This window comes from Thermobia domestica, chromosome 14 (genome assembly GCF_964235325.1).
Source record: "Thermobia domestica chromosome 14, izTheDome1.hap1.1, whole genome shotgun sequence".
Taxonomy (NCBI): domain Eukaryota; kingdom Metazoa; phylum Arthropoda; class Insecta; order Zygentoma; family Lepismatidae; genus Thermobia; species Thermobia domestica.
This window is the reverse complement of record NC_137467.1, coordinates 179,053,755-179,077,146: the sequence shown is the minus strand read 5'-3', so window position 1 is coordinate 179,077,146 and position 23,392 is coordinate 179,053,755.

The following is a 23,392-nucleotide window of genomic DNA, read 5'->3' as shown; positions in this document are numbered from 1 at the left end:
TGCCTATCCGAATCTTCATAATTCGCGCTAACAAATGGTTTTAAACGTCTTATATCAATTGTATCAATCTTCTCCTGTCCTTTCTTCGTCTCATATTTCACTTTATATGAATTATTATTCATTTTCTGCACTATAACTCCACGAGTGTTGAATCTTTTCCCAAAACAAGCTGGAATGCCTGCTCTTGGCATCTCACGTATCCAAACTTTTTGACCAACGTCAAAGTTAGGTTGAGAAAACTTCTTCTCGATCTGCTTCTTTTGAGACTTAAACCGTTTTGGCAAATTTTGGTACGCTACCTTCCTTGCTTCTTTTACAGTACTTATTCGCTCTTCATTTTCTACATACTCACAAGGAATGTCCAGATCTTGTTCCAAGAACGTTCTGGGTTCACGCCCTGTAAGCAAATAATATGGCGAGTGTTTTGTTCCGTCATGAATCTGCGTATTCATGGTAAACACTATGCAAGGTAAGATCTCGTCCCAATTTGTGAATTCACGGTCTATATAGTGCTTCATAACCTGCTGGATAGATCCTATAGCTCTTTCAGATGTTCCGATATTATAGTGGGCATCCGTGTTGGCAAAGTTTAACCTCATACCAAAACGCTCAGCCATCTCTTCCATTACTCGGCTTCGATGTGTACTATGCCGGTCCATGGCTAAAATCTCAGGAATCCCATGCTTTGTAATCAATTCTTCAAAAATTACTTCTGCTATAATCTCGGAAGTTATAGCGGGAACTGCCCTAGCAATTACGTAACGTGTAGCACTGTCTACGAATACAATTACGTATTTATTCCTATGATTTTTAGATCTTTTAAACGGCCCAATCTCATCCATAGTTACATGCTGGAATGGCATATAACTCGGGTATGTCTGTGGATGCAATGGTGTCCTACCAGCTGTACGCTTCTGAATCTGACAACTGATGCACTGGCTGACCTTCTCCTTGAAAAATCTTTTCATATTCCGGAAATAAATAGATTTTAATGCTCGATTATAGCACTTCGTATAAGAATAAAGTCCTCCTCCATAAATCGAACAATGCAAGTTCTTAAAAACTTGTTCCCTTAAAGAAAAAGGAATGCATAATAGAAATTTCTTTCCATTTGCCATCTTTTGAGTTCTGAAAAGTTTTCCGTCTTTTATTTCATACAAGCGAGCTTGTTTTTCCGCTTTTTCGTCTGCTTCTTCTGGATGTTCTATAGCATTCATAATTGGCCCGAAGAAAGAATCTTTCCTCTGCAATTCTGCTACGTCCACATCTTCATCGAACGTGATGTTGATTTCGAGATCTTCGGTCTTTACTGGTAACGCATCCAAATCAATGTCTTCATCGGTTGGTTGAATATCGGTGTTTCTTGATAATACATCGCTAGGGTTCTTCTCACCTGGACAATGCACTGGCGTATACTGGTATTGTGCCATCTCTAAACTGTACCTTAACAATTTTGGTGATAATTTTGGCGTTGTTTGTAAATACTTAATACATTTACAATCAGTGTATAACTCGAACTCTTTATTATACAAATAGTAGTTGAATGCTTTAAAGGCACTCACCACGGCCAAAATTTCTAATTCCACTATATGTCTTCTCGTTTCATTTGGTCTTAACACTCTGCTATAATATGCTATAGGAGTCCATTCACCATTTACTTGCTTTTGCATGAGTACAGCCCCTATTGACTTCGTCGACGCATCGGTATACACTCTCATCTCCAGATTTTCTCGGAATGGTGCTAATAAAGGTGCATTCATCAACGCATCTTTTAATTTTTCAAAGCTAATTTGATGTTCCTCGGTCCATACGAATTTATGGTTTTTCCTCAACAACTGTTGAAAATTAGCTGACATTTCTGGATAGTTCTTACAAAACTTTCGTACGTAGTTAGTCAACCCAAGGAATGACTTAAGTTCTTTTGCGCTTGTGGGTGGCTTACAAGCTTTTATTGCCTGAATCACTTTTGGACTTATTTCATAACCGGCCTCACTCACAATGTGACCTAATGCCATTACTTTTTCCTCCATAAAGTGACACTTTTCTACCGACAATTTTAAGCCATATTTTCTTAGTCTTTGGAAAACTGAATGTAATACCGACACCATCTTCTCCTGATTGTTTGCGTAAAGGAATACGTCGTCCATGTAATATGACACCGCTTCCGGATGAACGTTAGCTAATGTCATAGCCATGATTTTCGTATATATAGCAGGCGATTGGATGTATCCCATGGGTAATTTAAAGTATTGGTAAGCACCGACGCCAGGAATGTTAAACGCCGTGTACTTTCTTGATTCCTTAGAAATCGATACAGTGTGATAAGCACTTTTAATGTCAAGCACGCTAAAGAATTTATGACCCCCCATACATGTTAGAATCTGATGTATCGGCGCCAACGCCACGGAGTGGAACTTTACGTGTTTATTAAGGACCCTACAATCCAAACAGGCTATAATCGATCCATTAGGCTTTTTGACGAATAGCATGGGTGAATTATAAGAGCTATTACTCTCCTCGATGATGTTTTGTTCGAGCAGGATGTTTATTTGTTCTTTAACTTTATCTCTCATAGCTATTGGTATCGGATACTGTTGCCTTCGAAAAGGAACTTCCGTTTCCAATTCTATCTTATGTTCTACACCTTTAACTCTACCTAACTCATTCTCTCTCCACGCAAAAACATCTGCGTAATCATAACATAACTTTTCCAATTTCTTTTTAATTTCCGGTTGAGTTTTCTCGCCAAATTTTAACCTTGTTTTGTCATAATTTTTCCTTGCATCTAACATCTCTTCAATTTCATCATCTGTTAATCCTTCCTGTCTTAATTCTGACTCACTAATACATCCTTCTGCATCACCAACTTTCAAATTTCTTGTTAGCATAGTTGTCTTATTTGATGGATTAATTATTTCTAAACACCGATTTTCTTTTGACAATATCGCTCTAGGTATAAGTACGTTGTACTGTGATTCTAACAACTTATCAGGCTCTAATAAGTACTCGTTGTTTGCCCAAGAGTTGACTAGGTTAACTTCAACAGTTGTCCTAGTTCTTGGTAACAACTTCACTCTATGTCCAAGGACCCATTTCGGTTTTAAACTTGTTTTTATACTTATCGCGATATTATCGGAAACTGTTCTTGTTTCCTGATCATTTCTACAATGTCTAGTCGGTCTCCCGAACCTTTGAACTAAGATTTTACCAGTTCCATAGTCTATTCGACAATTCTGTGTCTGCAAGAAATCGTTCCCGATTAACATTTGATATGGGAAATCTTTTATTATAATAAATTCTTGGTGAAAAGTCTGATTTGAAATTTTAAACTTGATCACTGCTAATTTATTAATTACAAGAGTATTCTGCGTGATACCTTTAATCTTTGTTTGTCGTGGAATTATTCTTGCACTTGGTGGCACTAATTTCTCATTAATAATCGAAATTTGTGATCCACTATCGAGTAACGCTTTAATCTGTCGATTATCGATCTCTAATGGTAAATATACCATATTGTTTTCCAAATTAACTGAGGCAATTATTTCTCTTGTTCTTACTTTTCTATTCCCTGTAAATGCGCCTCGCCCATTTACAGATGTGTTCCGTTTAAATGACTCGGACCTGCGGTTTGGTAGTAAGTAGTACCATTCACTTGTGCTGGTACCACTTGCAGAAATCTCTGCTGATTCTGATTATCAAAATTATAGGATTGGTGACAAGAATTCTGACAACTTCCTTGCCAGTTTCCCTGTTGACCACGTCCTCGTTAATTTCTCCAATAACCACCTCGATTACCACGTTTATTGTGAAAATCATTATTTCCTCTATTACTGTTTTGACCTCTGTTATTATTATTATACCAATTCTTATTCTTATTTCCGCGGTAATTATTTCGGTTATTACCTCTATACTGCCTATTATTTCTATAATTTTGATTTTTTCCTTGTTTTCTACCGTTATTTTCGTGTTTCTCTTCTTCTTGCGTTTTCGCCGATAATGCAAGTTGCAATTTTTCAATCTTTTTCTCTAACTCCGCGATCTGTGTTAGACTGCGGTTCTTGTTTGATTTTCTGCTCTTCCTTATTTTTCCTTACAACTACGTGATCCAACTCGGACTCACTTTCGTCATCTTCTACTTGTTCCCTAATCTTTTTGACAAGATCTTTAATCGTGACTTTACCGGTTTCTTTTTTCACTCGTTTTGCAATCTTACATTTATTCTTTTCGATCTTTTGTAGATCGTCAACGAACTTGTCTAAGCTAGAATAGGCTATCGTTCCTACTTTTTCCATATAGTATGGATGTAATCCTCCAACTATTATACCTATTTTCTTTATGTCAGTCATCTTCGAATCTAACCGTTCACAAACAACGAGCATGTCATATACATAATTTATGACAGCCTCGTCTTCATGCTGCAAACGTTCTTTAATTTTATCTTCGATATCGATCGTCACATTCGATTTGGTAAACTCTTCCACGATTTCTGACTGCAAATCCTTGTATTGTATTTCTGCCGTATTTCTACGTTTCAGGAACAATTTAATCCATTGCCTCCCTACTCCTTTAAAAATGTTAGGCAACAATTCCTTTCTTTTATTTTCGGCGATACCTGCCATTTGACAAGCATCGTCGAACTCATCAAAGAAAGAAACGATGTCATTATCGTTCTTCAGATCAAACTTAGGTAGCTTGTTAATATCCGCATAAAATGTAATATTAGACGCCATTTCAAAATCCTTATTGTTGCTATTTATTAAATTTGGATCTAAATTTATAATTGATGGAAAATCTTCTGATACGGATTTAGTTACCGGACTACTCGGGAAATTGAACACTGGTTCCTTACTTAAAATAATTTTGGGACTCGCGACTTTATCCTGACTACAAGAAGTATTTCGTCGTTCCGGTGTCCTCACACCAAATAAATTATGTACTTCGATACTTATTCCCTTACTCGCTTTCTGTGCCCTTGTTAACACAGTATTTTCATTCGTTTATCTATATATACTTAATACAACCTTGATTACGAAGTGAGGGTGGGTGGTGAGGGTTAACCTAATTACTTAATCTACTTGAGTCAATGCCTAATTCTTTCGAGATCCGAACCAAATCTCGTATTTAATTGGTGAACGTTAATACTACAAAATCTTATCATACTAAATTACTTAAACTATAAATATTTAAACCGGACTTGAACCATAACCATATTGAAACCTATTCTTAAAACTAAAATTATTCCGTTGCGGGATTCGAACCATAACTGTCTTCACCATAACAATGCTGAGAGCTACCCTAGAACCGTTACAAAACCAGCAAATCTCCACCATAACCACCTCCAACCGTCTTGCCTAAATTCCATGGGGATGAAACGATAATTGACGGTCGAAGATCATTACTACTCACTATCTGTAATGAGTAGGATCGAAGTGGAACAGAAGAAAACCACATTAAATTAACTTTCAATTAGATCTTTGTATTTTCATAATTATCGTGTATTACTGTTGTGAATCGTAGACTGTGTATAAACGTCAGATCACATATCTTAAGCATCTAAGAAGTTAACCACGAATAACTCGAACATAGCTGAGATACACATACCTTCGAGTAGATGATGCCTGGAACTGATGTTGAAGTTCTGGAAGATGAATATCTCGTGCAGCCAATAGTCTGTAGTCGCTGACTATTGTTAAACCATAATCCACGTTAATGGTTTACTGGATACTAGCAGATCTCCTTGGTCTAATCGTAGAATGGAATCACAGCTGAATGACGACTGTGATAGAAGTATCAGTGGTTCTCTATGTTGATACTCAACTTATGATGATCCACTTCTGACCTCTTTCTGATCCCAATCCTTTAGGACCATGAGTTTTTATACTCGGTTTCCAGACATCCTGGAATTCACGTTGTTGACTTTTTGTATATCTCAGCTATTGGTAAAACATTGCTTTCACCCGAATTACATCGTGATCAAATTCTCAGACCGACAAATTTCTGCAAACTTGACGATTATGCCACAGTCAAACTGTGTCAATGTTACAGCATTACAACTTGATGACAATTCATTCCTTAACCAAAACATTACAAATTACAAATCACAATAGCATACAAACTGACGACTTAGCGTCTAGCCGTAGCAAAACATAACATTCAACACATATACACATAATTGATGTAAACACATAAACACAAACACGTGTTTACATTATATGACAACATTTAGTTTCTTTATTCTGATATAACATTTAATAATTAAGATGCTTCCTTTCCCAAAATAATATATTCCTAAATAATATCAATCGTATGTATCTACAATGTGTTGAATGTCATGTTTTGCTACGGCTAGACGCTAAGTCGTCAGTTTGTATGCTATTGTGATTTGTAATTTGTAATGTTTTGGTTAAGGAATGAATTGTCATCAAGTTGTAATGCTGTAACATTGACACACTTTGACTGTGGCATAATCGTCAAATTTGCAGAAATTTGTTGGTCTGAGAATTTGATCACGATGTAGTTCGGGTGAAACCAATGTTTTACCAATAGCTTAGATATACAAAAAGTCAACAACGTGAATTCCAGGATGTCTGGAAACCGAGTATAAAAACTCATGGTCCTAAAGGATTGGGGTCAGAAGTGGATCATCATAAGTTGAGTATCAACATAGAGAACCACTGATACTTCTATCACAGTCGTCATTCAGCTGTGATTCCATTCTACGATTAGATCAAGGAGATCTGCTAGTATCCAGTAAACCATTAACGTGGATTATGGTTTAACAATAGTCAGCGACTACAGACTATTGGCTGCACGAGATATTCATCTTCCAGAACGTCAACATCAGTTCCAGGCATCATCTACTCGAAGGTATGTGTATCTCAGCTATGTTCGAGTTATTAGTGGTTAACTTCTTAGATGCTTAAGATATGTGATCTGACGTTTATACACAGTCTACGATTCACAACAGTAATACACGATAATTATGAAAATACAAAGATCTAATTGAAAGTTAATTTAATGTGGTTTTCTTCTATTCCACTTCGATCCTACTCATTACAGATAGTGAGTAGTAACGATCTTCGACCGTCAATTATCGTTTCATCCCCATGCAATTTAGGCACGACGGTTGGAGGTTGTTATGGTGGAGATTTGCTGGTTTTGTAACGATCCTAGTGTAGCTCTCACCGTGTTATGGTGGAGAGGCGTTCGGTTCGAGTCCGGTGTGTGTGTACTAGTGTAGTGCCCACCATTGTTATGGTGATGGATAGCTATGGTTCGAATCCCGCAACGGAATAATTTTAGTTTTAAGAATAGGTTTCAATATGGTTATGGTTCAAGTCCGGTTTAAATATTTATAGTTTAAGTAATTTAGTATGATAAGATTTTGTAGTATTAACGTTCACCAATTAAATACGAGATTTGGTTCGGATCTCGAAAGAATTAGGCATTGACTCAAGTAGATTAAGTAATTAGGTTAACCCTCACCACCCACCCTCACTTCGTAATCAAGGTTGTATTAAGTATATATAGATAAATGAATGAGAATACTGTGTTAACAAGGGCACAGAAAGCGAGTAAGGGAATAAGTATCGAAGTACATAATTTATTTGGTGTGAGGACACCGGAACGACGAAATACTTCTTGTAGTCAGGATAAAGTCGCGAGTCCCAAAATTATTTTAAGTAAGGAACCAGTGTTCAATTTCCCGAGTAGTCCGGTAACTAAATCCGTATCAGAAGATTTTCCATCAATTATAAATTTAGATCCAAATTTAATAAATAGCAACAATAAGGATTTTGAAATGGCGTCTAATATTACATTTTATGCGGATATTAACAAGCTACCTAAGTTTGATCTAAAGAACGATAATGACATCGTTTCTTTCTTTGATGAGTTCGACGATGCTTGTCAAATGGCAGGTATCGCCGAAAACAAAAGAATTGTTGCCTAACATTTTTAAAGAAGTAGGGAGGCAATGGATTAAATTGTTCCTGAAACGTAGAAATACGGCAGAAATACAATACAAGGATTTGCAGTCAGAAATCGTGGAAGAGTTTACCAAATCGAATGTGACGATCGATATCGAAGAAAAATTAAGGAGCGTTTGCAGCATGAAGACGAGGCTGTCATAAATTATGTATATGACATGCTCGTTCTTTGTGAACGGTTAGATTCGAAGATGACTGACATAAAGAAAATAGGTATAATAGTTGGAGGATTACATCCATACTATATGGAAAAAGTAGGAACGATAGCCTATTCTAGCTTAGACAAGTTCGTTGACGATCTACAAAAGATCGAAAAGAATAAATGTAAGATTGCAAAACGAGTGAAAAAAGAAACCGGTAAAGTCACGATTAAAGATCTTGTCAAAAAGATTAGGGAACATGTAGAAGATGACGAAAGTGAGTCCGAGTTGGATCACGTAGTTGTAAGGAAAAATAAGGAAGAGCAGAAAATCAAACAAGAACCGCAGAGTCTAACACAGATCGCGGAGTTAGAGAAAAAGATTGACAAATTGCAACTTGCATTATCGGCGAAAACGCAAGAAGAAGAGAAACACGAAAATAACGGTAGAAAACAAGGAAAAAATCAAAATTATAGAAATAATAGGCAGTATAGAGGTAATAACCGAAATAATTACTGCGGAAATAAGAATAAGAATTGGTATGATAATAATAACAGAGGTCAAAACAGTAATAGAGGAAATAATGGTTTTCACAACAAACGTGGTAATCGAGGTGGTTATTGGAGAAATTAACGAGGACGTGGTCAACAGGGAAACTGGCAAGGAAGTTGTCAGAATTCTTGTTGTCACCAATCCTATAATTTTGATAATCAGAATCAGCAGAGATTTCTGCAAGTGGTACCAGCACAAGTGAATGGTACTACTTACTACCAAACCGCAGGTCCGAGTCATTTAAACGGAACACATCTGTAAATGGGCGAGGCGCATTTACAGGGAATAGAAAAGTAAGAACAAGAGAAATAATTGCCTCAGTTAATTTGGAAAACAATATGGTATATTTACCATTAGAGATCGATAATCGACAGATTAAAGCGTTACTCGATAGTGGATCACAAATTTCGATTATTAATGAGAAATTAGTGCCACCAAGTGCGAGAATAATTCCACGACAAACAAAGATTAAAGGTATCACGCAGAATACTCTTGTAATTAATAAATTAGCAGTGATCAAGTTTAAAATTTCAAATCAGACTTTTCACCAAGAATTTAGGATAATAAAAGATTTCCCATATCAAATGTTAATCGGGAACGATTTCTTGCAGACACAGAATTGTCGAATAGACTATGGAACTGGTAAAATCTTAGTTCAAAGGTTCGGGAGACCGACTAGACATTGTAGAAATGATCAGGAAACAAGAACAGTTTCCGATAATATCGCGATAAGTATAAAAACAAGTTTAAAACCGAAATGGGTCCTTGGACATAGAGTGAAGTTGTTACCAAGAACTAGGACAACTGTTGAAGTTAACCTAGTCAATTCTTGGGCAAACAACGAGTACTTATTAGAGCCTGATAAGTTGTTAGAATCACAGTACAACGTATTTATACCTAGAGCGATATTGTCAAAAGAAAATCGGTGTTTAGAAATAATTAATCCATCAAATAAGACAATTATGCTAACAAGAAATTTGAAAGTTGGTGATGCAGAAGGATGTATTAGTGAGTCAGAATTAAGACAGGAAGGATTAACAGATGATGAAATTGAAGAGATGTTAGATGCAAGGAAAAATTATGACAAAACAAGGTTAAAATTTGGCGAGAAAACTCAACCGGAAATTAAAAAGAAATTGGAAAAGTTATGTTATGATTACGCAGATGTTTTTGCGTGGAGAGAGAATGAGTTAGGTAGAGTTAAAGGTGTAGAACATAAGATGGCACAATACCAGTATACGCCAGAGCATTGTCCAGGTGAGAAGAACCCGAGCGATGTATTATCAAGAAACACCGATATTCAACCAACCGATGAAGACATTGATTTGGATGCGTTACCAGTAAAGACCGAAGATCTCGAAATCAACATCACGTTCGATGAAGATGTGGACGTAGCAGAATTGCAGAGGAAAGATTCTTTCTTCGGGTCAATTATGAATGCTATAGAACATCCAGAAGAAGCAGACGAAAAAGCGGAAAAACAAGCTCGCTAGTATGAAATAAAAGACGGAAAACTTTTCAGAACTCAAAAGATGGCAAATGGAAAGAAATTTCTATTATGCATTCCTTTTTCTTTAAGGGAACAAGTTTTTAAGAACTTGCATTGTTCGATTTATGGAGGAGGACTTTATTCTTATACGAAGTGCTATAATCGAGCATTAAAATCTATTTATTTCCCGAATATGAAAAGATTTTTCCAGGAGAAGGTCAGCCAGTGCATCAGTTGTCAGATTCAGAAGCGTACAGCTGGTAGGACACCATTGCATCCACAGACATACCCGAGTTATATGCCATTCCAGCATGTAACTATGGATGAGATTGGGCCGTTTAAAAGATCTAAAAATCATAGGAATCAATACGTAATTGTATTCGTAGACAGTGCTACACGTTACGTAATTGCTAGGGCAGTTCCCGCTATAACTTCCGAGATTATAGCAGAAGTAATTTTTGAAGAATTGATTACAAAGCATGGGATTCCTGAGATTTTAGCCATGGACCGGCATAGTACACATCGAAGCCGAGTAATGGAAGAGATGGCTGAGCGTTTTGGTATGAGGTTAAACTTTGCCAACACGGATGCCCACTATAATATCGGAACATCTGAAAGAGCTATAGGATCTATCCAGCAGGTTATGAAGCACTATATAGACCGTGAATTCACAAATTGGGACGAGATCTTACCTTGCATGGTGTTTACCATGAATACGCAGATTCATGACGGAACGAAACACTCGCCATATTATTTGCTTACAGGGCGTGAACCCAGAACGTTCTTGGAACAAGATCTGGACATTCCTTGTGAGTATGTAGAAAATGAAGTGCGAATAAGAACTGTAAAAGAAGCAAGGAAGGTAGCGTACCAAAATTTGCCAAAACGGTTTAAGTCTCAAAAGAAGCAGATCGAGAAGAAGTTTTCTCAACCTAACTTTGACGTTGGTCAAAAAGTTTGGATACGTGAGATGCCAAGAGCAGGCATTCCAGCTTGTTTTGGGAAAAGATTCAACACTCGTGGAGTTATAGTGCAGAAAATGAATAATAATTCATATAAAGTGAAATATGAGACGAAGAAAGGACAGGAGAAGATTGATACAATTGATATAAGACGTTTAAAACCATTTGTTAGCGCGAATTATGAAGATTCGGATAGGCAAGATGATGATTCGGATTTAGACAGTGATGTCTAATAGAAAAAAACAACGCGTGTAAAAACCAAGAGGTTTTTAAGACTCAAAAACTACATCACGAAAAGTTAAAAAGTTGTTGCAACGAAAAAAACACGAATAAGTTTTTGTATATAAGTTTGTTTTTATTTGTTAGGGATCTGTAGACAAAATGTTTTATCAGTGAAACAGCGAGATGGACCGCTGTTTATCAACAAAAGTCCGTGTCCCGAAATCAAAGGAAATGTTGATTTCCATCTGAAAATCCCTTAACTGGTAAAAATGTATTGTTTACAGAATTTAGAGAGATTAGGAAATTAGAGAATTTTTTTTTAAATTAGAGACATGTAGTAAATATGTTTGAATTGCTGAATAATCCAAGGTACACATACAATGTAAATTAAATAAATAAAAACATAAGTATTAACTAAATAAAAGATATAGAAAATAATTAAAATAAATAATTTAAATTCAGATAGTAATTCTAAGTTTTAATTGTTTGCAGTTAACATCATGTTCAAGATTTTCATTTTTCAAATACTATTGATTGGTATTGGCGTAGCAGAGGAGGAACAACAACAGATAACATTAACAGAAATTGGATTAACTTTGACGCAGAATGCATATGCTGTGCATGCTACGAATATGGTGTTTACTACTGTAAAAATGCATTTGAATTTCCAAGAATCGGTGCCAGTACATGATAAATGTACTGATGCATACGAAATTCTTAACGACTATGCTGTAAAAGAGAAAGAATTTAGACAAAACATAGTAAATTTATTACCGTGTCATTTTGTCTATGAAAATGGTAAAACTAGGTGTAACAATAATCATAGAAATAAAAGATTTATATTTTCGTGGTTACTGGGATTATCGTCTATTGGTTTATCGACGTATAACTTAATACATAATCAACAGTTGTCTCATTCTATTGATAAATTAAATAAACGCGAAAATGTATTAACAAGTGAAATTAAAAATCTAAAAGAATCGTTTAATAATGAAATTGCAGTAGTCCATGGAATTGTGGTAAAAGTGCAACATGTATTGCAAGATTTTAAAAATAAAATTCAAGAGCTATACTGTTATTTGCATCAATCCCAACGCAAGATAATGGCGAATTTGTTTGCTCATCTTGTACAGGAGAGAGTAAATAAAATAGTAAATAGCATATTAAATAATCGATTAACATATCATATATTATCTAATGCTGATGTTAAAAGGTTAATAAGTCTTCATGATGTATTGAAGAATACTATTTATAGGTCAGACATTGGGATGTTCTACCAAATGTCTAGCGTATATTTAGTAAAATATCATTACGAAGAAAATAATATTGATTTAATATTAAAAACTCCGATAATATATGATACTAGTATTTCAATAATGTACGACGTAATATCAATGGGTTACTTAATAAATAATACCAGAATATTTTATGAATTACCGGAAGCAGTTTATTTGGCGGAAGGTAAATATCATTCATTAGATAAAAGTAAATGCGAATTTAAAAGTTTTCTATATTTTTGTGAAAGCATAACTATGGATAGTGAATCAAAGTGTCTGAATAATATTATTTTAAACAATTCTTTGGAAGGATGCCAGCAGAATTCTGAGAAATTTTTGGGGAATGTGATATTCAGATATACCGGTGATGCTGGTGTGATGTATTCTTCTGTTGAAAAGAAGCGTACATGACAAAAGTGGTTGTACATAAAGAAGTTACTTCAACTAAACTTGATCAAACTAAATCTAAATCAAATTTCATAAACTATGAAAAATTTGACAACATAATAATAGGAGAATTGGTTATTCCAACCAAGCGGATAATTCAAATTCAAAATAAACATATTAAATTGATTGGAAATTGGATTGAGAGGCAAGTAAATTTTACATTGCATACGCAAGAGTTAAATAGTTTAACCGAAAAATTGTTAAAATTGAAAGTCGATACATCAATCCCAGAACTACATCTAAAAACAGATTATATTATATATATAATATTTGGAGTAATAATAGCATTAATTTCGACGACGATATTGTTATTAGTATTGTATTGTAAGCTTTATAGATCAATTCGGCATGAAAAAATTCAAAATCAAGAATAACAACAACAATAATAATAATAATAATAATAATAATCATAATATTAATAATCATCAACAAGTAATAATGAGGTAAGCATAGTATGTAAATCAATATTGTATGTGCCTTGGGTTATGAAAAAAAGTTGTTACATTTTTGGATATGAAGAAGAATGGAGTTTATTCGAAAAAAAATCTAAGTTGCAATAAAAAACTGAAAAGGAATATCGGATTAGCATATGAAACAATTGGTAATATGTAGAAATACTTACCTACAGCATGAGGTAGTTGTGAGTCGAAAAGCCTTGGTTATGTCATCCTAGATAAAACTAGGATTGGTCTATTTGATTTGGTGAAACGAATAAGTTGTTGAATAAAATGGTTATGCAGTACTAATACGGCAAAACTCTTTGTTTTGGTAGAAGAAGAAGCAATAGATAATAAGCTTAGTTAATAGATCATCATAGATGAAAATAGATACAAGCATGTAAATAGATAATAGCTAGGTTAGATAACAACATAATATTAGTGAAATCAGTAGCTCAAAGCTATGGAAAACAAAAGCGAAAAGAGAAAAAGTAGAAAGAATTGTCTATTAGTAAAGCTAGACAAATAGATAAATAATAGATAATGTAGATGCTAGTGATATAGACTAGTTCAGTAAGTTTACGAATCAAGAATAGAAGGCGTAAAAAGTATGAAAAAATATGAAAAAGTCGTTAAAAGAAGTAAATAGTTTTAATAGAAAAGTAAGAAAATCATAGATAATAGACGAGAAATAGTCAAAATAGAATACAGTCATAATGCATCATGTCTATAATTATCATTAAGTTGTATGTAAACACGTTATTTTTGTCAAAATTCATTTTCTAAATTCAAGTTTTTTTAAAAAAAATGAGAGTAAAATTATTGGTTCATTATTATTATAGAATGATCAATTGGCATATGGATTATTTGTATAATAATAAGTTAAAGTATTCAGTTCATGAATAACTTCAATATTCATGTGGATACAAGATTTAGTTTGTAGCATTTCAGCTCACTATAAGTTACTACTTGCAGTGCGGCTGGGATCGCTAATCTCGCGTAAGAGATGAATTGGTTGCTAGGGGGCGGAGCTTGTAAGAACATGGCTGCCGTATAGCAACAGGCCACACCTACTTATGACGAGTTACTCTCATTCACAATGATTTTGATGCTTTATGAATGATTTCTAAGTACATAGAACGTTGGAATATTAAAGAATGATAGAATAAACATCAATAAAGATAATAGTACCTACATATAACAGTAAATCTAGCAGTAAAGTGTATTTAAGAACATAAATATGCATAAAAATGTAGCACTTTACGACTTTTAAAAAAATGAAAAAGACAGCGTCAAACGAATTAAAATGTAACGAGGATAGCATTTTTGTATCCAAATAGGTTACATAACTATTAGAACACTAGTCATTATTTAGAATATGCATCGATTATGCATTTTATAGAGAATAATGAACGATTTTTGAGCATTGATACTAGGCCTATGGGAAAAGTACGTAATATTTTTACAGAAGAGAATCATAGACCGAGATTTAGCAATATTAGTTTTTAAGATAAATAAAAACGGGAGTTTACAACTAGTTATTTATATTTACAGGCAATATGGAGAAGAAGTTTATGGTACTTACTATTGCATTAACATCTTTAACAGTATTAGTACTAGCAACGTTTATAGTTATAATATATGTAGTTATTAAATTACGTAGATTTAGTAGAAAGGAAGAACAGAAAGGAAATGTAGAAAATAAAAATAAGGTATATGACGGTATTAGTAACACAGAGAACTACGGATTATTTCCAATATATGCAGAAGTAGATAAAAAGCACACTATTTGCATAAAAAATAATGCAGATCACTATCACAAGCATACAGAGGTATCAAAAAATAACTCAAACACTGTTGGTATACACGAGAGGTTCCACAACACCAAAACCAAGAGGGATGCACTAAAAATCACGGAATTATCCAATTTCGAGACGGAAAACACAGATAGATATTTATCTACGAACTCGAATAGCGAAAAACTGTACATCGAATAGCGAAAAGACCGTGTGACGTGGTAATCCTGTGAACAATTTTCCAAATTTTAACGAAAAGTGCGGACACGTCTTCATAGTCAACTTTAACTATCGAAGCGACGCGGCAAATAGAATGATACGTGGTACTTTTCTCAATGTCATTGCCGAAAACTTTGCTGATACATCAATCTACGGAAGGAAGTGACGCATAGTTGCTAACTCTACGGATAGCAAACTTACTAATAGTGAAGTGATTAATATTTTTCAACTTTTATTTTGTGTTGTAAGAATCATGCAACGGGAAGAGACGTTGTTTATGAGTATATTAGTGTACTATAACAAGATAAATAATGTATAATAAAGGGTGTTATATTCATTGAAAACATCAGTGATGTGGACACTGATACTAGTGAAACAAGTGCAGAGATAACAAACACTGTTTTGGACTTTGCTACTAAAAGCAACGGATAGTTTCCGAGAACGAGAGAACAAAAAATATATGTATGTGTATTCTAGAGCACAGGAAGTGCTAGACAATTACATGTAGTTATGTATATAATTCAACAGATGGCAGGAGCCGATACTTTTATGAGAACTCTCGACAAGTATTTTTTTAAAGAACAAAAATGAAATGTAAATAAATGATGTTTTAAAGATTTTTTTAAAATATGATAAATAGCTAAATGCATATAAAGATATATACAGGGTGTTGGATAAATATAGTCAATTATTTTTATAGTCAATTTCTGGAAAGAAATTGATTCGAGAACGTAGTTTCCTCATTTTGAAGGAGGGGCATGTAGATACATACGATTGATATTATTTAGGAATATATTATTTTGGGAAAGGAAGCATCTTAATTATTAAATGTTATATCAGAATAAAGAAACTAAAAGTTGTCATATAATGTAAACACGTGTTTGTGTTTATGTGTTTACATCAATTATGTGTATATGTGTTGAATGTTATGTTTTGCTACGGCTAGACGCTAAGTCGTCAGTTTGTATGCTATTGTGATTTGTAATTTGTAATGTTTTGGTTAAGGAATGAATTGTCATCAAGTTGTAATGCTGTAATATTGACACACTTTGACTGTGGCATAATCGTCAAGTTTGCAGAAATTTGTTGGTCTGAGAATTTGATCACGATGTAGTTCGGGTGAAACCAATGTTTTACCAATAGCTGAGATATACAAAAAGTCAACAACGTGAATTCCAGGATGTCTGGAAACCGAGTATAAAAACTCATGGTCCTAAAGGATTGGGGTCAGAAGTGGATCATCATAAGTTGAGTATCAACATAGAGAACCACTGATACTTCTATCACAGTCGTCATTCAGCTGTGATTCCATTCTACGATTAGATCAAGGAGATCTGCTAGTATCCAGTAAACCATTAACGCGGATTATGGTTTAACAATAGTCAGCGACTACAGACTATTGGCTGCACGAGATATTCATCTTCCAGAACGTCAACATCAGTTCCAGGCATCATCTACTCGAAGGTATGTGTATCTCAGCTATGTTCGAGTTATTCGTGGTTAACTTCTTAGATGCTTAAGATATGTGATCTGACGTTTATACACAGTCTACGATTCACAACAGTAATACACGATAATTATGAAAATACAAAGATCTAATTGAAAGTTAATTTAATGTGGTTTTCTTCTGTTCCACTTCGATCCTACTCATTACAGATAGTGAGTAGTTACGATCTTCGACCGTCAATTATCGTTTCATCCCCATGCAATTTAGGCACGACGGTTGAAGGTTGTTATTATTATAGCGCAAATTTTAAAACTTGTAACCGTTAATAATAGAGAATTTGTGAATTGGAATTTTCATTTTAAGGTTTTTTAGCATGTTAATAATAAGGATTACTAAATTGCTTGTAATGAGGAGAATTCAAAATTTCAATTTTGTCCACAACAAATGGTGCAGCACGTCGTTTGCAGACGACTGTACTGGATATTCTTGGCCCCTCCCGAAATAAAATCCTGGTTGCGCCACTGCGTACAATGAACATCTGCGATGAGCCATCGCGTTATGCAGTTGTAAATTCGTTGTTACTTGATAGTTTTTGCAAGCTATAATTTATCATTGCTCATTGGAAATTTGATGTCACAGCAAGCACAGAATTTCCAGAAACAAACTTTCAAGAGAATATTTTATAATTATTATTGTATTGCCACACGGGGTGTCTAAAAAGTCCCCTGACATGGATAACTCAGTTATTATCAGAGTTACAACAAAATGTAAGAGGAGAAACCACATACAAATATAATGTTTTTAATAGACAGTAACCTCATTCATTTATGTTGTGGGTCTGGGGAAATGGTAACGTTGCATTTTCATGTAACATTGGACGCATACAGAGTGTACAGCCCAAACGGCTTGTCCGATTTGAAAAATTCTTTCACTTTAGATTGAAAACATTATATTTGGAGACCGTTTCCCCGCCTATATTTTGTTGTACTCTGATAATAAGAGAGTTACCGTATGTCATGGGACTTTTGAGACACTCTATATAGTAGCTGAAACACTAAGAAAATAATCGCGAATAACTTTTACTATGGAATGAACAGGACAGCTTACTAAAAATTGTAACACTAAACAACTAATAATAACTTTTGACTGTAGAATGAACACGACTGTTTTACTGAAAATGATAAACACTGCTGAACCACTAAACAACTAATAATTTTAAAAAGTTAAGATTCTTTGCAGTTCAACTTATGAATTGCGGAGTTCCTGAATAACTTCGTTCACAGACTCTAAATTTAACATGTCTCTTTCCATATTCATTAGCAAAAATGTGTCCAAAATGTCTTCACACAAACTAGCTCTGAGATTTGTTTACTCTAACTTTAACTTTGAGAAGCACCTTCCACATGTCACTTGTGTGCATGGCAGAGACAACGCATGTTTGTATACAATGTATAAATTATTAAAGCAACTAGACTGACAGAAATTGGTACAAAATTTTCTCTGCACATGACAAACAATTTTTACACAAGACATTTGCAGCATCATTATCACTCTTACCGTGAATCCCGTCCAAAGATGTTCCATCTCCCATAGCATGCTCAGATGCATAATCATCGTCATCTACGGATTCAGGGGCATCATTCTCTTCAGGATCATCAAAAACCAGAACGTTTTGTGACTGTGAAATACACGACAGAGAACTGCTGGAGCTCTTTGTATATTTTCTCCTGTTTTATATTTAGTTTTTTTTTTCGCAAAAACTCTGAAAGCTCTTGCAGATACACCATTCTTCTTGATTTCTGAAAAGTGCTTGGGTTCCAGTATTTGGAGTTCTTTTGGCTGCTGAAATCTACCACTGACACGTGTAACAGCTGTATTCAGAATTTTCGTTGAAGTTTTTTATTCTGAATAAATCATTTTCACTTATATTTAAGTTCTTTTCCAGTTCATCTGCTCTCCTGGCATTTTCTTCTTCTTTAAGATTCTTCTGTGCAGAAAGTCTTTTTCCATTGCCATCTCTACACCAGATTGCGCAAGCTGTTGATTTATTTTCACACAAAATATTTTTGTATTTTCGTAAAGCTTAAACAGACATCTTTTGCCTCTATTTTCTTCTGAAGCTGGTGCTGCAAATTGTCTAAAAGTCTCCAGGTTGTAAGATAGTCCAATCCGTGAGACTGCAGGTATTTTGAAACAGGCTCCGTTTCCGTAAATAAGTCCTGAAACACAGAAGTCCTCATTACAGTGTTAAATTCTGTCCACTTATTGAGCAAAGTTTAGCTTAAAATTTTGATTTAGCATTAAAACCCCTGTCCTGTACAGCATCATTGAGGAACAATAAAAATGAAAGAAATCTTGATGATAGACAGTAGTCCTCGTCTTGGCTTCATGTTTCGTAGCGAAACTCGTTAGTGTCCACTACTGCATTCAGTGCCTTGTTTCTGCTCCATCATCGTGTTGTCCAACTTGAACTTTTCGTAGTCTGCCATGTCCCTCGTGGCTTGCATCAATCATTTTCTTACAAACATCCTTTCTTTTGTAGTATTCAGACAGAACACGGCACTGGTTTCATATAAATTTGCAGCTTCAGGGATCTACTCAGTCGAATTTGTCATAATCAAATTAAGAGCATAAGCCATGCATTGGGTGTAAATGATTTCTGGATTATCCTTCTCCAGTAATGCTTTAACTCCTTAATAGCATCTACTGAAGTTAGCAGCTCCATCAAAAGAGCAACTTACAATATCAGATATCAAAACATTTTTGTCACAAAGTACTCTTTTGATTTCATTATAAGTTACTTGTCTTGTAGTGTCACTGTTTACCACTGGCGTCCCTGGCATATACAATTTGGGGAGGACATCAAAGAAAGTTATTTAAATGGTACTATCTAGCCCAACCTGTTTATTATCTTTAATTCCATTTATTACATTTCTGCTTACCTTCACCGACCCGGTGAGGCATATCAAGAACTCTGTTATAATTGTTACACAGCCTGAATATTATATGACAAAAAATATAATTATTATTATTTATATGTTATTCTGTCGTTAGTAAATAAATTAAATTAGAACAAAATATTGGATATTTTGTACTTCAAAATATTGGGGGGACGCGTCCCCCTCGTCCCCCCGCCAGAGACGCCCAAGCAATTTACGACAACTGCTAACAGCCGCTCAAATACTTCACCGTTTATAACGTAGAGAATTACTATAGCCAGCTGATTAAGCCCTGAAACATCTTGGATAGAATCAACCATTATGTTGAAAATGCCCGCTTTCTTTGGCGTCTTCCACTGTTTTCTCCTGTTTTTCCATTTTTGAATTATCAAATATAGACCTACAAGATGTATTAACATCCATGAAGAACCAATCAGCCTGTGGTTAAATATGAACCCAGCTACAAACCAGGCACCAGTCTTCAACGTTGAAAGGGCCGCAACTACCGAACATTATGAAAAAAAGGTACCAGGTCCCAACAGCTCAACATGATGAAAAACATGCCTAGGATCGCAACTGCTCAATGAAATGAAAGAAGGGCCCCAACTGCCCAATATAATGAATAAAGGGCCGAGGGCCCCAACTTCTCAATGTAATGAAAGATGGACCCAACTGTCCAATATATTGAAAGAAAGGCCCAAGGCCCCAGATACAAACTAACTCACAGTTTCTGATAATAAAAGACCATAGTGAAAGATGGACCTAGCCACAAATCTAGTAACAAAAGGACCCCATTGCAAAAGATAACTTACTGATTGATGGAAGGATGGAAGAGGAGTGTGTGTTGGTAGCATAATAACACTGAGCTACCGAATTATTTAGCTCTCTTTTGTTTTAGCTTTTCTTTCTCTTTCTTTCCGTATTCTTTCATCATCGTTTTCTTAGAGGGGGCGATTGCGACCTAAGGACCCTGGCCAGTCCGCCCCTAACTACCGTTTTTTCTGAGTTTGTATTCTCGTGACATAGCCCAATCAAAATTTATCAATTGCTGACATTTCCCTTACTTCTAAAATTCAATTTCTACTTCTGGATCAAAATATAAAAATACATATTAGTATGAAAAATATTATGTGGAAAACAGTAGTCTAATTTTGCTGTGAGAAGACATATGTGGATCTGTATACAGGGTTACTGAAAAGTATTGGGACAGAACAATAATAACGACATGTCAATTGCATTGATTTGGAGTGTGGTCACCATGGAAGGCATCTTGAATTCCGCCATATTGCATATCACACAATATTGTTTTAAATGTAAAATGTTATGATTTTACACTTCAACTTAGACTTGAATATTCCCACAAATGAGAATGTGAATTCATTTTTGACACTTCATCTGTTTGAGAAAGGGTGTGCTATATTTTACATATGTATCAGATAATGAAAGTATTATGACAGGGCTGTAACAAAGAGACGCATAGACGGAGGAAAAACAAATGTTACAGTTTGGCATTGGTGTATAAACTGCGTTAAATGATTTAGTGCACATCATGGCAGCCATCTTGAATTCCGAATATTGTATACCACACAATATTTTTAAATAGAAAGAGATATGTGTTGAGTTTTGATTTAGAGTTTAACGTCCCGTTCAGCACCGATGTTATATGAAAAGAGATATGTGTGTCACATAAATTCATGCTAGAATCTTCGTACAAACTACATTCATCGTCCGTTTCAAAAGCATCGGAGTCTACATTATTTATTATTTCCATAATTTCTCCGGACAAAAATACGCCACTATCATAGGAACCACGACTTGTCGCGGTAGTATTCGTTAGGGATGGCCTTTTTCAAAAAATCTGTTTTTCGTTTTTCGGAAATTTCATTTCTCGTTTTTCCGTTTGTTTTTCGAAAAAAAAAATGTTTTTCGTTTTTCGGAAATTTTTCCTTTCATTTTTCGAAAAAAATTTTGTTTTCCGTTTTTTCGAAAGATTTTTCGTTTTTTGTTTTTCGAAAAAATCGTTTTTCGTTTTTTCGAAAAAATCGTTTTCCCTTTTTCGATGATTTTTCGTTTCTCGAAAAGTTTTCGGAATTCGTGGAATAATAATGTGGGAGGAAATGGGAGTACCCCGGAAAAATACACAGACACGATGTTTTCTGCCACGAACTTACTTGGCCTGGGATCAAATGCACAAGAGGAAAGTGTTCTAACTGAGCTCCGTGCTCCTTGGATTTGGATCTAATGAAAGGATAGTGTGTAGTACCTATTATTGACGAAACTCACCCTATCACGACAAAAATTAGTATGGTTATGGACTGCAATGTATTTAGTACACATGTTAAACATTATGGTGTTTGGGACTTTGGTTCCAGAGTTATTGCTAATCTAATTTATGTTTTAAGTTAGTGATATCAAGAAATTATACTAAGTCGCATTTGATTAAACTCAAATGATCTTGACAAAAGTTGGTAGGATCGTAAATATTGACAAGCTTGGTATGCATGGAAGCTCATATAAAATATTATGATGTACAGACTTTTTGTTCCTGAGTTATTAGCTATCAATGTTAGGTTTGGAATCAGTGAAATCAAGAAATTTCATTAAAGTGCGAAAGATGGAACTCATCCAATTTTTGCCGAACTTGGTAAGGTGGTAGATCTTGACGAGCTTAGTAACTATAAAGGTAACCAAGAAAGATCTGTCGCTTTTTCACCCAACACCTTCAAACATCGATATTTAACCTAAGACATACCTGGAAGATCAAAAATAGTCTCCTTCTGCCAACGTTTTGGAAGGCCATGTATTCCATCGCGGTAGAACTTGGTGGGCCGTGAATCGAAGAAGATATCAAGTGCATTTTGCACCTCTACTAGGGATTTGAAAGTGGCGTCCTCTAAGCTGATTGTCCAAGGAATGGAACAGGTGGTAATCGGACGGTGCAACGTCCGGGGATTATGGCGGATGCAATAGTGTTTCCCATCCAAAGTGTAGAATGGTATCCCGGGTCATCCTAGCCACATGGGGCTTAGCGTTGTTTTGTAACAGGAGGACCCCTTTGCGATTCAGAAGTGCTGGCTCCAGAGTCTTGAGTTTTTTCTTGAACACGGCTCAGCTGCTGACAGTACACAGTTGCATTGATGCTCTGACTAGCCTGTAGCAGTATTTTTTTCTCAAAATACTGTCCTGAAAATTTGGACTTGAACTTAGTTAAATCAATAAATTTCATTAAAACGCGTTAATCTCATCCGATATTGGACAAAGTTGATATGGTCATAGACTTTAACGAGTCTGGTACGCGTGCGAGCTCAGCATGAAATATTGTGATCCATAGACCCTTGGTTCTCGGTTCTTGAGGGATATAAACCAGAAATAATAATTCACAAAGGTAAAGAGTGTAAAATTTACATTTTCAGAATAGTAAAAAATAATTATTTACTAATAGTGATAATTAATGTGTTATCGACAATATGGCGTTAC